The sequence below is a fragment of the Pangasianodon hypophthalmus genome, chromosome 27 (assembly GCF_027358585.1).
Source record: "Pangasianodon hypophthalmus isolate fPanHyp1 chromosome 27, fPanHyp1.pri, whole genome shotgun sequence".
In the NCBI taxonomy this organism is placed as follows: Eukaryota; Metazoa; Chordata; class Actinopteri; order Siluriformes; family Pangasiidae; genus Pangasianodon; species Pangasianodon hypophthalmus.
Window position 1 is genome coordinate 13,309,771 of NC_069736.1, and position 12,247 is coordinate 13,322,017.

Consider the following 12,247-nt stretch of genomic DNA (forward strand, 5'->3'; position numbering starts at 1 on the left):
TTACTCCTTCAGTGGTTGAGCAGCATATGTTGGAGAGTGCCGTGGCTGAGAGAGAGAGAGAGAGAGAGAGAGAGAGAGTGTATGTGTGTGTGTGTGTGTGCATGTGTGTGTGTGGGGTGGGGGGGGCTTGCGTTTGATGAGGAGTGCGTTTGTGCTCTGTGCCTCAGGGTTATTGGCAGGCAACTGAAACACACTTTATCACGGTGATGATTTCAGCTACGCTTACTCACATCTCTCTCTCTCTCTCTCTCACATCTTCATACACCAGCATACACATGCACACACATACAAACACTCATAAGCTCTTCATGATGTCATATGTCAAGAGCATGGTGAGTGGCAATAAGAGAGGACATAAATTAAGCAGGAGGAATAGAGATGAGAGGAGAATTAATGAATTAATATGTATCCTGTCATGCCTAAATGTGTGTATACATTCACATTCTGTAATGTATTCTACCATACATTGCCCTTGCATGTAAGGTCATTATCACTAAAATAAAACAACTTTAATTTAGCATACAAATTTAATATACTAGACAGTAGTGATGGCTGTAATCAAATCACAGGTTTATATTCATGTGTCTATTGGAATAAGCTAACGTTTCTATAGTAACAGCTAATTCAGAGATAGACGCTCATAAAAGTAATCTTAGCCTAATGTTAAATGGATTAAAATGTGCTGTTGCTTAACTAAGAAAAAAGTTTTCTGTAAGGAGATATTTATTTAATAATTGCGGAAGGAGTCTCCAGTGTCAGCCCTTCAATAAGACAGTCAATACGTTTTCCACCACTGGAAAGTCTTCAAGGTTTTGCACTTTTAGAATCTGAAGGAAGGATTTCATAGGTAGTCACAATTCTCTCTTGCAACTGTGTATTATATCCACTAATGCAACACAATCAATGCTGTCTTACAGATGGAAATTTGCAAAACTTAATTAGTATGAAAAGTTACAAAGGTTAAGGTTAAGGGGTGGAGGCTTGTGTTCTTACTTTTGTTTGAATTTGTTCAAGTTTGTTCAGGAGAACGGGTTCAACAAAAACATGATGCAGCATATTGGCACAAATATCGTGATTATTTTCTGCGTATTGTCGGGTTGATTTTACATTTTAAAAAGGATGGAATGAAGCAGTGCAATATTTAACTATCTGTCATTTTTAAACTCTTAAAATACCATTGGAAATATAAGAAATTAAAGTACATATTTTAAAATACATTGCCTATATATCAAAACTACTGTATATAACCTTTGCTCTGTTGGCTGGTTCCACTTTAGTCTATACTACTCTATTTAAACTTTTTTGGTCTGGACCTTTCTAAGGTGGTTTTCAGTTTTCTGGGTCAAACTCCTTAGGGGCCTTGTTTGTCCCAGTTTTTGGTTCATAATGTTCTGTTTTTCATGTCCGCCCATGTTTTTTTTTGGAGATTGATCATGAATTTGCCTACATTAACCACATATGATTGTCTCTTGATACCCAATTGCGAAATCTCACTATGTCTATAGTAAAAAGCCAACTAAACAAACAAAAAATTCCTTAGAGGGAAGGGTCACTTATTATCCTATGATAAAACATTGCTATTCTTATGGGCGTAGTCTCTTTCAGGTGACTCCGCCCCCATCCACAGGACATGAGAGCTCAATGAATGGTTCGATGAGTATAAAAATGATGTAAATGCTATGGGCTTCACAGTCACCAAATCTAAACCCAACTGAACACTAATGGGAGATTTTGGAGTGATGTCTTAGACAGCGCTCTTTACCAACATCTCAAACACAAACTGAGGGAATATCTTTTGGAAGAATGGTTTTCATTCCTCCAGTACAGCTCTAGAGACTTGCAGAATCTGTGTCAGTCTGTGTTTATTGAAGCTGATCTGGTGGCTCGTGATGGGCCAACACTTTACTGAGTTGGTTTTTCCTTTAATTTGTCATGTTGATCTGTACACCAACCAAAAAAAAACATAATTTGTCCAATTTTCTAAACATATTCAATAACACACTGCATGATTTTTTTTTAACACAGAGAAATGCACTTGACTAAAAAAATTGAAATAAATCAGACTGCCTGCAGTGCACCTAGAAATAACTTTTATAGGTTAAAGTATATAAAGCATTTCAGATTTCAAGATTACCGTATACCATCATATCAGTATGTCATCACACCCCATCACACCCCTAGGGTTGTTCCATGTCCATAGGTTTAGCAGGGGGTTAATTTTTAACTAAGCTCACTATCTAACACAGTGATCACCAACCCTGTACCTGGAGATCTACTTTGAACCAGAATTCATTTCCTGTCCTAATCCACCACAGGTACAACTTCTGAAGTATAGCATGGGCTGAACCATTTAAAATTAGAAGCCTCTGAATTATTAAACCGTATAAAGAATGTTTCATGGAAAATGCTATTGATTTTGTGCAACATTAGCATAGACGAGAACAGCCGATGTGCAGTGAAGTGATTATTCTGTACGACTGACCATTTCTCTATAAATAAGTAATGCGAATGAGTCATATAAGCAATAACAGGCAATTATTCGTGAATACGTTCTGTTCGTTTCTATCATTTCAGACAGAACTCATATCAGTTGTTCTTGATCGCTGTATATTTTCTGTCCATCATTCTTTTGCTCACTCAACGCCTCTTACACTTAGATTGAAAAGCTATTTCACTTGAAATGTGTAATCTGATTTCAAAATGTGTAATCTAATGTAGCTGTTATAAACCCCAAAAAAATCTTCCAGCTAAGAATTCTCAATTGAGAATGAACGATATTTTGTAAACATACATGTTTAATTTTCTTGCTTGTGCTTTAGATCAGATTTTATTTTCAGATGTTTCTGTTGGGGTAGCTTTTAGCTGACTTTAAAGCTTTTTATTCCTATGTAATTTAACACATACAAATACAATATAATATGTGACAGATGTTATAGTGGCAATAACAGCAACAATGTTGGGTTTTTCAGGCTGAATAGTGTACCACTTGCACCTAATAAAACAAGAATTAGAGCTAATAAAGGTAAGAAAGAAGGAAATTTGAGCTAATAAATTGTAATAAATGCATGAGAGGTGGGGTTTAAACTTAGAATATAAATATTTTCTTGCCAGAAGTGTGTTGTTGATTGTTGTTAGCAGTGTTGTTTGCTGTTGTTGCTTGGTGTTGGATGTTGATTGTTGTTGATGTTGTTGTTCGGTGTTGTTGGATGTTGTTGTTGTTTTTGATGATTGTTGGTAGTTGCGTTGTTGATGTTGTTTGTTGTTATTGTTGTTGTTTGTTATACAACAGTTAGTTCTGGTCCACTAATTTGATTGGACAAGCGCTGATATTTATTATAAAAGCACTGGGACATTTCACTGTTTGTTTCAGGTCGCTTGTCTGTGTTTGCTACAATAGGACAATAGCAATAATTTGTTACATTGAAAACCTTACTACACTTACTATGGGCTGTCAGTCAGTCTGTGTGTTGGCATGGCAACACACAATGCTCTATCCAGCCGTGGCTTCTTTGGGAACTATTTTCGTTGATGGAGCAAAAATAAACCAATATTTGGCCATATTGTGTCTGAAATTTCAGTAACTCCATATTAATTTCTTGTTTATAGAACTGGTGTATAAAAGCAATATCACACTTGCAGTTGTGCTGTTGTACTGAATATGTACTGAATAAAATTACTTATGGTCTTGTGCCTATGGCTGAATCACAGCCGTGCAGATACTCAGTACAACAGCGCTCTTGCTCATGCGATATTGCTTAATTATTGTAGGTAATTATTGTTGGATTTATTATTGTTGGATATTGTGTGTTGCATTGCTTGTTGGTGGTGTTGTTGTTTGATGTTGTTTGTTGTTGGATGTCATTTGTTGTTGATGGTTGTTGTTGTTGCTTGATGATAGTGGTTGGTAGTGGTGTTGGTGTTTGTTGTTATTTGTTGTTGTTGGTTGTATCTGATTATTTGTTTGTTTGTTTCCCCCCCTCAGTGGCAGTGCTGTCAGTTGTTTTGGCTGACCCTGCTCTATGACCCCAGTAGCTTTCAACAATGTCAATGTACTGTCCATGTGTATTTGTAATGTATGTATAATGACAATAATTCCTGTCTTTGGCTGTATGTCTTGTCATGAGATTCATCATTACATCTAATTTCCCATGGGTGGTTGTTATACAATTTAAAAAATAAAAAGATTATGTAAGGAAAGTGATGATCTGTGAAGACTCACAGAGAGATGTTTCTTAACACTCGTGGGTTAATGTTGACCTCTGCTGGTGTGAGCTAGTTCTACAACATGTATCTAAAGTAATAATCACCACAGCAAGGTGATACCAGATGGATCATCATTTGGCCTATGTATTTACACCATGTTAGCTGAAAGCTGAGACCATTTTATTACAAGCTGAATATTGAATGAATTATTGCTTCCAGTATTGAAAATCAGAGCAGTACAGTATGGGTACACTGATATTCATTTTCTGCCATGCCCTATTGCTGAAGTTGAGTACTTGACCAGAATAAAACAGTAACTGAAAAAAATAGTAACTAAAGGTGAATGAATGAATGAATGAATAATAGGCAAGTGTTATCAAATAGCATGATTAATAGCATGTGTCTGGGAGATTGGAAAGGAGGATGTGTTGTTTTGTTTGTTTTTTTGTTGTTGTTTTAGGTTTTTTGGTTATATCTTGAGGGTACAGGGTCCTACTGCAATCTCCTCAAATCAGTACCTGCTTGTAGGCTTTGACGTTTTTGTTTTTGTTTTTGTTTTTTTGCGCGCGTGGCCTACACTACCCAGCATGCACGTGAACCATTACGACACAAGGGCGCGCGCTCCACCTGGCGGTCATTAAGCAGGACGCGCTCGCGGAGCATCACAGAGCCGCAGCGCGCGCATCTGCAACGTCCACAAACCAGGTAAGCTACATTTTTTTTTTTTACAGGAATCCTTCTCACTTCTTACTTACATTTTACGCGTCGTACACGGATTTAATTTCATAAATTAACGTGTTATGTCGAGAAAAAAAGTGGTTGTGGTTTGTCAGTGACACCGGCGTCGCCTAGAGCAGTTGACAGTTACTTCATTATTACACTTTCTTTTTTTTCTAACGGTCGTTTGAGGGTTGAAGAACTGGAATTAGCCGGTTAGCAAGAAAGCGAGTTCATATTCAGTACCATGACTCGCGTCCTGAGAATTATATTCTCTTTAAACTCCTACAGAGCGGAGGATTTAATGTATAGAGCTGCTTATTAAAGAGACTGGACTGTGTGGGAGACTGCGGTAAATATCTCCACGGAAGCAGGTTCAGTAGCTCAAGTGCTGTTATCAAGTGCTGAGTACATTTTCCTGTCAAACTTCTAGCTAGCTAACATGCTACTCTGTCATGAAAGGTTAACTTAAGGCAACACACCACAGGTGAAAATATATTTATTTATTTATTTTATTTATTTAAGAGATATCAGTCTTTGGTCGTATACAATGAAAAGGTTTTATTTATTTATTTATTTATTTATTTATCTTTTGGGATTGAAACTTTTTCAGACAATTTCTATTTATTTATGCAAATGCATGATTTTGTGAGGTAGGAGGAAACCGGAGAACCCGGAGGAAACCCATGTGAACATCGGGAAAACATGGGAAACTCTGCACTAGGTTTGTTTAATACTGATGTTTTTCCTTGCTTGCAATTTACCATTAAAAAAAAAAAACAAACAAACGAACAAAAGAATGGTATAATTGTCCAGAACCAGAAAACAAGGATTTCCACCATTACCAAGCTGTGCGGTCAGGAACTGCTTGCTGGCAGCGGCAATCGAACTACACTTTGTTGTAGGACTATTTAATCTTTCTTAGATCAAAAATCTTGTCCTTTTTTTCTCTAAAGTGCCGTTTTTGGTCATTTCTAGCCCTAGGATTGTGAGCTCATGTGTAATTTGCCATCGTAATGCCCCATAACTATTGCTGATTGATTGATAGTATTGCACGTGGCTCTGAAGGAGGGAGAGAAGTGGGCGTGGCCAGACATATCTAACACCTACATCAAAATACCAGAAGCTGACTACGAGTCTGCTGTAGCTGCGTGCATTAGCATATAGTCAGTTTTTTAAAATTGATTTATTTATTTTTTAAATTAATTACAAGGTCAAGAATGCTGTTTACTGTCAGGACTGTGAATAAACATAACAGATTATTATCTGTGTCTATGCTAATTATAAAATTGAAATAAAATTTTATAAACTACTTGACAGACGTTTAAATTGTCCAACTTGAAAGCCATCAAAAATAGATCCAATAGATCCAACCCACTACTGTCAATCATCCCAAGCCCACTCAGCCCGAAATATTTAGGTGGCTTTTTTGGATAAATGTAGTTAACTGAGGTTAATGATATACTTGTCTAATGTTAGTTAAGTTGAACATACACTGATAGATTTTATTTCATGTTAATGAACTCAAAACATTTACCCTGACAGAAAGCGAGAGTGCCCAGTGAGTCCAGAGCATGTATGGAGGAAGGGGCGGGGCTTCCAGGGCGTGTCAGTTCATATCGGAGAGTACAAAACACCTGCACAAATCGTTACAGAATCATATGCTGATTGGCTCATTTGCTGATTTATTGGGGATAGAAAGACCCTTTAGGCGTACTTTTGAGTGACTACTCATACTAGCGTACTCAGTTGTTAAAGTACAGCGCTAATATTGGAAATGGAAACGTTTGGCAGGAATGGTACTATAATATAATAAGTAAATGTTACAGGATATCGTTGGCAGTGTAATATCACGTCAAGATGACGAAATCACTACATCACACAAGCGTACTCCACAAAGACGATAACAGCAGTGTTTGAGTAATACTTTTCTTTTCGTCAGTTGTCATTTATTCATTACTATCTATTTGAAAGCCTGTTGTTTTTTGTAACTATGTACACTAACATAGAAAGAGGGAAAAAGCTAAAATGCAATGTTTTATTTTAGAGCTTTTTTTTTTTTTTTAAAGCTGCTCATTATAATAATAGGCAGCAGTAGCCATCCTTTGTAGTTTTACTGTAGACGTTTTTGAAAACTTGCTATTTCGTTTTCTTTAATGGGCCCTGAAGAGGTTCAACATTCGGCTTGGGTTATGACAAGGGCTGCTATTTTTATAGAAAAAAAAAACCCAACCACATGCTGGGCTCATAAACATCATGGGGGCTTTACAGCGTTTAAAATAGGCTGAAGCAGCTGGAGCATCCTTTTCCTTTATACATGCCATGTGAACGTGTGGGCCGTGTTACTCGTCTTATGCTGTTTCTGACTACATTGTTTAGATATTAGTCAGAAGTATTCAGACTTAATATCACAGCAGTGTTGAATTTTTGAATCTGATTGGTCAGAAGGTGATAAATCAATAACAGTGTAGCTTTTATAAAAAAGAAAAATTTTGAGAAAGAACAAATTGTCAAATCTGCTGTGATATAGGAGGAATAAAACACTTTGAAACATTTTGGAAAATAAGCAGCTTTGGGGTGGTAACAGTAACCCCGCTTCACGTCTGGCAGCATCACACCACCACCGTCGTTGATTATTTTCCAATAACATCACATCCCATTGTGTTTTATTCTTCTGTCATTCATTTGCACAAAGCAGGCTTAAACAAAACCTTATGTAATTTTTAGAGCGCTCTGCAAGGCAGAATGCAATTGCAGTAAAAATAGTGCCAAGCCTTCCCAGTGACACCTCCTCTCTGTTGCTTTTTAAAGGAAAACACAAGCCTCAGATAAAACGAACTAGCCAGATTCGCTGCACCGACATGCCAGTAAGGGAATAGTCTATTCTGTTATAATCTGAATAGCAGGCCTCTTACACTCGAAAGGAACATTCTAAGCTTCATATTATTCTGTGCGTAACATTTCTGGACATGTATGGAAGGCTGGTCCAATGAAATACATATTTGTTTTCCTTAGTTTACCAGAAGTACAGCTAAAAATGGCTCATATAAAACATTCCTTCTCTGACAGTTATGTTTGTAGGTAATTACACCCTTTACTTTCTCAGGCCAAGCTGTCCAAGAAGTGGAAATAGCTAGAAGTGTGTCACTGAGAGCCGTGCACTCTGCTTAGAACATGTTGTCCTAGATGGAGCTGTGTGAGTCACAGAGCAGAGCCACACATGAGCAGCACAGAACCAAATGAATCCGTTTAGCCAATATTTTCTTTTTCTGCTTAGCATAAGTCTGAAGATTTTAAATCATGGCATCTGATACAGCTTTCAGATTAACATTGAAATAACAATTCGATGTGGGTTTATTAATTTATGCAGGTGCGTGAGGCTGTTAGTCTACATCAGCAGAGCTTTTACACGCTATTGTAATTGCACTGTAAGCGTTATGTACACTTCTAGCTTTATGTCTATTCGTGTGAATAGAATGGATGAATTGATTAATAAACCTCAATATTTCCTGTGTAGAACTCTGCTGGCGTGTTTCACATGTAAGATGTGCCGTTACAGGACAATAATGAACAACTGGGTGGTGTGATGCAGCCTGTCACAAAGCAGAGGTACTGCTACCACCCAGAAGTTGATTATTTTCTAACGAATCCTAAACACATCCCAAAGTGTTTTATTCCTCTTATTAATGAGTGACATTTATAGTTACATGTAATATTGTGGAACATCCACAAGACAAGTTAGTTCCTGTTATCACTTACATTATAATGTGTATAAACAGTCATTCTGTCACCAGCCTCCGTTTTTCACTCTCTTGAAGATAAGAAGAGAAAAAAAACACAGCTTTGTTACATTACTGAGAAACCACAAAGTCCTCTGTCCTGAAACATCTCACATGGCAGAAATCGTACTGACTGTTACAAAGTGCTAACACTGGAGACTCCTTACTCACAAAAAGCTTCACCATATCACTGATTGCACATTTTACGTGAAGTACAGTGCTGTTTTTAGTCTTAGATTATGTGGTGCATCTCCCATACAAGTCCCCGTGAATGAGCTGTTACTATACAAATGATAACGTATTAGAAATAAAAAAATAACAAATGTGAATTAATAAACCTGTATCCAGGTGTGTCAACACTTTCTGAGCAATCTGATTAGAGAAGTCAACAGTGCTGTGCTGTATTTTAAATATCACATTCTCACACTTATTCATTTCACTCTCCTATTAAAGTACACATGTAAATTTATTCAGCTTGTGTGGATTATCTTTGATCACGCACTGAGTGTGTATGCTCAAATTTATGGTGCCCTTAAAATTATTCGGATTTTGTGTATTTGAAAGGTGTGTGCACTCTGAATTTTAATGGAGAAGGATCATACACGGTGAGTCACACTACTCCTTTAATATTATTAAGTCATGACAATATTGCAGCTAATGTTACGCTAAATCTACTTGTTGATAACTGTGACAGAGTTCAATTTGAGTACTAAGTCCTCCTTTGTGTGTTGGCTGTAAAATCTTCCAACATCAGTTGGTTGCAATAATGCTTTTCTACCATAAAGATATCCATAGCACTCTAAATACTGCAGCTGTTATAGAGAGGTAAAACTGATAGTCAAGTTAGCAAAAATTTCTGTTTTCTTCTTCATAGAAATTTAACTGCAGGGCCTGGGAGGATGAATCGGCTTTCATGTTCCCTGTTAAATAACTGTTAGTTGAAATAGAGTTTTAAAGGTGTAAAAGCCATTAGCCTGCATCAAGAGCCATGAAAGGTTTCCATCCAAATTTAAAAGCTTCCGACCTTTTAAAGCGTATGATCAAGTATGGCTGAATCAATTGATAACCTTACTTATGAAGGTAAGGTTGCCTCGTTCTTTCTCCTCGTTTAGTGTCTTCTCAAGAGATGAACAGGAAAATCTGTTTCCCAGTCACAGTGTCCACTTCCTGTTACAGGGCTCATTACAGAAACAGAATGAAGCACATGTACACACACACGCATATTCTCAAGGGGAATGGAGTGGCTATAAATAAGCCTCTGGAAAAAAAAAAAGAGGCTGTGTAAGGAAATTGGTTGTGGGTTGTCATCGGTAGGGCAGATGTGAGTCTGAAAGACGTTCTCATGGAGGACAGAGGAGTTCATCAGATTTTTTTATGTCCTTTACATTCAGGAGTGTGTGTATTTTGTGCATCACTGCACAGCTGTTTTTATGATGAAAGAGATGCTGTGCATTATTGACAGTCAGAGCTTTTCCAAAATGCCATAAGTTGGATTAAAGTCAGACGTAAGCAATTTCTGGCACCACATGAAATATTAAGATTGTGTTCAAATAATCAGGCAGCTCAGATCAGATTTTTGGCCTGTCCAAGTTAAGCAGGAAAGATTTCTGCAGTCTCAACCACAAATGAAAACTCCTGAAATAAAATGAGACTTTTTGCAGTCAGATTCAAGGCACATTTTCGTAGACATGCAACTGTGTTTTTGTCATTTGGTGTGTGGCTCTTCTTTGACGTCAGAAAACTACAACGAGAACCACAACATGGATGAAAACCAGGAGGAAGGCAGGTCAACAGAGGAGAGGAGAGTGTCTGGGCCTGGAGAAATAAATATGTGTTTTCAAAAAAAACAAAAAAAAAAACCATTCAGAACCGTCACTACACAGGTAAATCTCCATGTTGATAAATAGTGACATGACACCACTCTGTATACACACTCCTGTGTCATTACTATAACAACATATATAATATACGATATACAATTCGATATACAAGCAAATGTGAATACATTCTAAAATAATGAATATAACCTTTTTAGTGGTTTAATAACTGAAGATTCATAGTATTGTTGCGACATCTGTTCTTTTTATCTACACATGACCATCTGTGTCGAGGTTATACGATAGCGCTAAAGACAACTTTCTCTTTTCATTGTGTACGCTGCAGTGTTGCTGTTGCCCTACATGATATTCTCCCTCCTCCTGCAACGCAACACTGCAGCAGAATCAAATATAGGCTACAGACACTCACTCACCACATGCAAGCCATGTGTCATACCTCTGCTAACTACCACACTGCACTTTACTTAGTACAATACACGTGATCATTAAGGCTGGACATTTACCTCGTGAGCGTGTGGTCGAATATGCTTTAAGCAACGCATAGTGATTCACTTTCTACAGTGATTTCTACAGATATTTGCAAGGGATCACAGAGCAGGATAAAACAACAGGATGAACTGTGCATCACAGCGCCAGACTAGTTTAAAACGTGTCTTGTTGAGTGCGTTCACTCACAGGAACATAGCAGCACTGCTCCTCATCTCTTAGTTCTCCTCTTCTATTCCATGTATAGATTGGAAAAGAGAAAAATACACACCTTTTTCACACTACAAATCTGGGACAATGGGCCTCATTTATCAATCTTTTCACAAAGTTGTGTGTTTTCATAGGCCAAACCAAACTAAAAATATTGGTAACACTGCTTTTTTTTTTTTCGTACTTACGTGTGTATGTTGATAAATGCCAAGCACCCATTAATTACCAAGCACATTCACGGGACAGCTGATTTGCATTTAGTGACTCCCACAAAACTCTATAAAAGACAAAGCTCACAGAGAGCTGAAATGTCACAAATGATGAAAGAAGGCCTCCTAAGCACATGCGCTAAATCTTCCAGTAATGCAGCTCAGCCATTGCAGCGTGTCGTCTACCACAGACCCAAACTAACTCTTCCTTCTTTTAGAGGTTGCCATTTCTTTTGTCCTAATTGAACGGCTAGTCTTATTTGAATTTCTTGTGGATTGCTTTCTTTCAAGTTATTAATATGGTACAACCTTAAACTTTACGGCGTATTCATTATACAGTATAATATTGCAGTAACTCATGCTAATTATATACGATTTGAAGCCTATCATTCGTAGTTTATATTTGAGAGTCTCTTTATATGTTAATTTACACAAAATCTAAATTTCTTTTAGGATTTGTAAGTTTTCTGATTCATGAATACCATATTTCTTGTGTAAACGCTCTTGTGGACGATTTACAAATAAACAAGTTCATATCCAGTTTGATAAGAGAGGCCTGTTATCAGCGTACCTTTTAATGGTACTGTTACATCATTCAAACTTGTAGCTTTTACGTGGCATTTTAACAGGATGTCTGATTACACAGGAAGTGATGTGTAATGAATCAGTAGATCTAATGGAATGCTACAGTTCAACCACTTGATTGTGTTTCCTGCGTCTTCCCTATTCATAGGCCTGTCACGATAACTGCTTTTGTTGGACGATATATTGTCCCAGAAATAATTGCAATAAACGATACTATTGT

At 37.2% G+C, this 12,247-nt stretch overlaps 1 protein-coding gene across 1 annotated transcript in view; it reads left to right on the top strand.

Annotated features, from left to right (window-relative positions):
- Window positions 1–4,821: 4,821 nt before the first annotated feature.
- specc1 (sperm antigen with calponin homology and coiled-coil domains 1) overlaps window positions 4,822–12,247 on the top strand; it is an 88,243-nt gene continuing 80,817 nt past the window's right edge. Inside the window, exon 1 of the mRNA XM_053230608.1 lies at window positions 4,822–4,908. The gene's annotated coding sequence lies outside the window, so the exon portion shown is untranslated. The remainder of the gene's footprint in view (window positions 4,909–12,247) is intronic.